The sequence below is a fragment of the Nothoprocta perdicaria genome, unplaced genomic scaffold (assembly GCF_003342845.1).
Source record: "Nothoprocta perdicaria isolate Ctin4 unplaced genomic scaffold, notPer1 scaffold_9, whole genome shotgun sequence".
Classification (NCBI taxonomy): Eukaryota; Metazoa; Chordata; class Aves; order Tinamiformes; family Tinamidae; genus Nothoprocta; species Nothoprocta perdicaria.
Window position 1 is genome coordinate 2,396,794 of NW_020456198.1, and position 6,000 is coordinate 2,402,793.

At 39.2% G+C, this 6,000-nt stretch overlaps 1 long non-coding RNA gene across 1 annotated transcript; it reads right to left on the reverse strand.

Moving 5' to 3' along the window:
* Nucleotides 1-890: 890 nt before the first annotated feature.
* On the reverse strand, nt 891-4,806 carry LOC112958790. The gene is made up of 2 exons (XR_003251504.1): nt 4,688-4,806; nt 891-1,250 (listed from the first exon to the last, which is right to left on the reverse strand). It is a non-coding gene; the product is annotated as an uncharacterized LOC112958790 (long non-coding RNA).
* Between the last annotated feature and the right edge of the window lie 1,194 nt (nt 4,807-6,000).

The window sequence follows — 6,000 nt, forward strand, 5'->3', positions numbered from 1 at the left end:
GAAATACTGTTGATATAAAAGCAGYACTTGGGCACAACTCATGGACCAGCTTTGTGCATTTGCTGTGCCATGAAGATGTCTGCACCATGGGAGGGTTAAATATAGCTTGCTGTCATATACTTGCATGTGGCCAAGCYGGTGTCCCCACACCCTGTGCCAGCCAGTTCATCTTGCCTATGTGCTGATACTGTCCACACATTGTTTTAACTTAAATGCTTGCTCACCATCTGCAAATAGGCTCATTTAAAAAAAAATAAAATAAATAACTTATTTTGTACATTGGAACAAAAAGGTATAGCTTTGTTTCAAAGAAGTAGTGAGTGAACAATGCAAAGCTGTGTAGTTGGTTACTGGATTTTTACTATGATCTCTACCAGCTATACAAAGTCTGAAGACATTATATGTACAGCACATCCTTAATAAGAAGGGAGCTCAGAGTCTACCAAACTCTGCCAAATAAACTTTTAATACATACTGYATTTCACTTGGTAGTTGTCCTTCTCTTCTCCATGAAATTTCTAATAGCTCTAAAAATATTCTCTTGGAAGAGGATAGAATTATCATTGTTAGATATCAATTAAGTACCAAGTATGATTACGTAAGCAAAGCCAGCATGCTAGTGTTGCACAAGGGGGAAAAGCCTCCAGGACACAAGAAAGTAGAACAGCAAAATGCCCTTGATACTCCGCAAAGGGACTGGGAACTTTGGGATGCTGTGGTGGATTGATTCATGTAGTTCTCTGCATCCTCAGAWGGCAGCAGGTTTGCTTTGCCTCTTGGCTGCCTGGTTTCTCTCTGAAGCACGTAGGGATCTTCCAGACCATTACAAAAAAAAAAAAAAATTACAGCTGCAGCAATGTGTAGTAGGATTCAATTTCTTGAAGAGTGAGGCTTTTATTTCAAAATATCATGTATTAATATATATTAATATATACTTTAAATGGTAAAAAGTAAATTGTAGATCCATATTTAATACTGTTGTCTGATACTTCAGAATCTTGGAAACTTTACCCAAGAACCATTTTTCTTTGCTTTTCAGACATCAAAAATTGGGGACGTTATTTCCACAGAATACGTTCTTCACACAGTAAAGCCACTGTTGTTATCTAGTCGCCATTCAGAGTGCAAATAAATCCATTTGGCTTGGAGATACTGCGAGGCTTTCCCACCTCCGCTTGCATGTCCTTGTGTGCCAGCCGGGCTCTCGCTGTATCCACGCAGGCAGTTCTCTGTTAGGTTCTCGGATGGATCTGCAGGAGGCAAAGAGTCAGTTATGTAACGTATTTTACACAGGGGAAGGAAGACCTGGGTTTTCTGTGGTGTTGCACTGATTGTGTATCTAGCTGGAATTTTCATCACCTTCCCCTGCTTGGGCAGGTGGTAGTAGCTCCTTCTGGACTAGAACATGCAAGTGGAACCACTTTCAGGTTAATTTGGGCTTCCTCCTCCAATGCTGTTATACAAAGATGTGTATGAAAGATCTTATGATAAACCAGAAAGTCTGACCCACTTTACCTGCTCACCTTGGGTGAGGCAATTCATTCTGTGCGGCACAACAGCCTTAGCTCTTTCTGACAAACACCTGCATTGATCCAAGTGAGCATGCTAATGGCTTTAGGAGGAAGCAGTGCTGCTGAGGGGAGTTTTAAGGATGCTCAAATAAGAATTGACCTAACAGGAGCTAAAATAGCTCTCCTGAGTAGAGCCTTTTGTTTCCTCTCTACACCGATAYAGGCAGATGAATGGTGTTGAGGGGTCTAGCCCTTGGCCAGACAATTAAGTCAGCAAGGAAACTCAAGCTGACTTGAATGTGAGCAGGCTCAKGTTTTAAATTAGGACTACAAATTATTAGCTAAGCACTTGGTGATATGATGAAATGCAGCAATAGCTCGTAGCAAGAGATATTTATTGCCTTGTGCTCTACTACTTCCAGCTGACCTCATGGTTTGCAGAGACTGTTATCACAAAAATGGGGTTCTTTCTCGCTGCTCCAGAGGAAAATTTTAACTGTGAAAACCATTTGACTTATTAACCTGGTCAGACAGTCAATAAATAAATAAAACTCGGGGCTCTTTTACTGTTTCCCTCCCTCCCCCAGCTGCTATTTTCTGCTCTTCTGTTGATAAATGATGCTGCTGGGTCTTGTCTGCTGGAGAGGATAGGCAGCCCTTCCTTTTGGATGTGCTGCTGTGGGTATTCCCACGGGCCATGAAGCAGTGGAGAGGAATACGGGACCATGGTCACTTCAGGGMTTTCTGCTGTAGTACGAGATATGTAGTGGCTGCTAAGAAATGCATGCTTTTCCCTTGAGGACACCATAAAAGAGAGTCTGTGCTTTTAAAGGAAAGCTTTGAGAATTGTGCTTTTTTAAAAAAAGGAGATTAAAACAAGTTTCAAACTGGACCAAAGAATGAATTGCCAAAGATTCCTTCCCACTTTTTCAGTCACCTGCTCTGAGTATTGAGAGCAAACAAATCGATCTGGATGCYGAGAGCTTTACAGCTTTGGCTTTAACAACTTCAGTAGTGATCTATGTTAAAGGACCAAACCTAGGAATAAATTTATGAAAAGTAGGAAAGCAGGTCCTGCTGCTGGCAAAGCCTTCCCTGGATCTGATGTCCATCTACTGCTAAGCAGTATCAATCTCTCTGGAGAACCACTGCAAGGTTGTATGTCATGTGTATGCATAGATATTTATACACAAACACATATGCATGTATGTATTATATTGTGAGCTTGAAGGAGAAATATATATAAATAGGGATTTTAATCTTGTGATGTATAAATGGATGCTTTCCTGGTCAGGGCAGCAGCTGTTCAACATAAATGTATTTTGTGAAAGAAAAAGCCCCTGTTAAAATTGCTTACAGCCTATGGTGATTTGCTCTAGTTTCTTGGCTAATCACCATAGATATATCTTGGATGTTGAGTGATTTGTGTTGCTGCTTCTGCTTTCTTAGCTATATAAATTAGACACACATGGCCCCATCTTGTAGCCTGGATTGGGGGCAGTACAGATTACAGTGTAATCTTTCTCTGATGCTATCTGAAATGACAAAACAAAGGGGAAAAAATTGTCCATTTCAGGATCTGATTGCCTTTATTACTTTATTTATGTTTCGAGGCTTGACACAGCAGTAGGGATTCAAGCAAAGTTTGGGGGATTATGAAGTAGGATTTTTGCTTAGAAAATGCGAGAGACAGTTGCTAAGCACATCATGTCATGTTGCTTTTGCCAATTGTGGTCTGTAATGATATTTTGAAGCAACAAAGCAAAATTCTACTGGAAGCAGCACCATAAGGTACTCCCCTCTCAAGCTAATTAAAATAACTCCTGTGGGTAAATGACAGAAACATTTTTCAGTTATGAGCACTCACTTCTGTAAGTATTTAATTTAAATGAAGTACAATTGTGCATACTGAATAGGTTGGAGTATACATCTGAATATTAATGAAGCTGTTAAACTTCCAGCATCTCTAGATGTAGAAATGTTTTGGGTACTGCTGAAAACCAACTTATGGGCTCAGGGTTGGGAGAATTAAGCACAAGACRAGTTCACAGAAGAAGATTCCTAAAGTATGTAATCTCCAAACTGACTTGGAGTGGTACATCAGTATTACTGGTTTTATGCTACGTTTATAATGTGATAAAAGTAGAGTGTACTTCTGCATATTGCTTATCAGTTTTGAATATTGCTTTATTTTATTTAATTGCTAATTTGTTAGGAAAAAAAGTTGCTGCACTGAACAGGGCATGCAATGGTTGTTTTGGCTTTGCAGTAAGGAATTTTCAGGACACAGTCTTTCAAAGGCTGTTTCAGCTCAGTGGAAAGCAGCTGCAGGCAGGGACCAATTTTCAGTCACGACATTGGTATTGTAAGTTGGTAAGATGACTAGATGAGCTGTCCTGAGGACAATACTTGAGAATCTGAGTTAGTTCGCAATACAAATCATTCCTTCCTTCAATTCAAAGTATTCTTGGCTTGGGATAAAATTATATTTGGGTGAGGAAAAACATTCAGCAGTTCTGGGGATCAGCTGGGGTAAAATCTCCTTCTGCAACAAAAGGCTTAGGGGACAAAATAACTGCACTCGGGAACATAAGAAATGGAAGTAAGGAAATTGTGACATTAAATGACATTCTTGTGAATTTTTTAGCCAAGTACCTGTGTGTTGAACTTCTTAATAACCAGAAAAATAGTTTCTTGAACATCTTGCTTTTTCATTTTAGCAGGTTTCAAAAGATATTCTCAGTTTTGCTGAAGATCAAAATCTTGGCCATACAAAAACATGTTCTGAATTGAAAATGTAATTTGCTTGGGGGGAAAAGCAATCATGTTGTATGAATACAATTTCATTAAAACTACTGGAATTTGTGTAGAAGTAGCAGTTCCACAAAGATATCTGTGAAACATTTGCAGAATGCAAAAACAAAAGTAGAATCCTATTTTGAAAGACTTTTTCAAAAGTAAGGACTTTTTTTCCAAAGTAATGGATTGAGTTTCAGCTCAGCTACAAAACTACCTGTAGAGCCGCTAATGTGAAGGCAGCTTGGAATAGCTGTGCCAGTATGCGATGACTGAGATGATAACTGCAAGCATGATGCTGGAAAAGAAAGAGATCAGCTGCTGATGGTGATTCCCTTTCCTATGAGCACCTACTGGGCACAGGCAGAAAGAGGACTTACTCTGGTAGTCTTGATTTTATTGCCRGTTGCACACATCCATCCAGAATTATCGGGCAATGTTTTGCACTCCTCTCCCTCTAGGCAGGGCTCCATCTCGCACCACCATTTCCCAATCACTATTGAAGCTAGAAGAGAAAAGATAAAGTTCTCAGTGAAAAAAACAAAAAATTGGATTAAATAATATGTTAGGGGGCTGACACTGTACCAAAGAGGCAGTGTCCTTCCTAAACCCTCCATGCAAAATTGGTTGAGAGTGGTCAGTCTTGGATCTTTATGGATCTGTGTGAGATCTCACATCTAAAATTTTATCACCCTGGAATATTCTCCAAGGCTTCCACAACTTTTGGCTGACAGAACTTACCGAATCAATTTTTTCCTCTCTTTTATACCTACAAATGCATTTTTTCCTCTGCAAATGTCTAATTTTTTAAACCATGTGAGTTTTTAGCTTCCGCAATATTCAAAGGAGTTTCATAATGACAAAAAGAAAGAGATGTTGTACAGCAGAAGTTCAGACTTYCAGTTGAAACACATAATCAATTTTACATCAAGCACATTGTCTCTAGCAGTTACTTTTAATTTCCAAATGTTTAACATTATCAATTATTACCATGTTTAGCTCTTACTGTTTGAATTTCATTGGCACATATGTTTACCATCTTGAGTGTATYTTCAGAGTATTTTTTCCTGGGAATTGGTATCTGTCTATAACCTTAAATATATCTTATTGACATTTTGTCTGGGGATTTTGATAAACTTTAACTGACCTTGGAAATTGCAACCAGTGAGTGCATGAGCAGCTCTATCTGGTTTGTTTTCCCTGGTTAGAATTAATTTCATGGTTGCATTCATAAACCTTGGCTGTCAAAGCTTCTCATATGCCATAGAGAAGATTAACCCTTTTGTAACTCACTGCATAGCTGCTTCAAGCCTGTAAGATATGTTTGTAGTAGTAGTCAACCTTGTAGCAGAGATTTCTGTCCTGGAAAAGAGACTGCTGTGCATGCATTGACTTTTAAGGGCATATCAGTCATGTTTAAGGTCTTCATGTTTAAGGTCTGATTCATTTCTTATCTGGTTGCAATCTGWTCATAGACACCGGAAGACCTACACTGCTGTTGGTGACCATATCTTGGCAGTTGCGCCCATCTTGCTGCCCTGTTGGATTTGTTGTCTCACCTGAACTACTGACTGTGCTGCTCTAGTCATAACTRCTAGGAACGGTTCCCCTTTGAACTTAGCTCTGAAAAGAAAATTGCCTTTTTCTTTCCCAAGAGCATTCCAATTTAGTGTTTTGTCACTTTTTTTTCCAG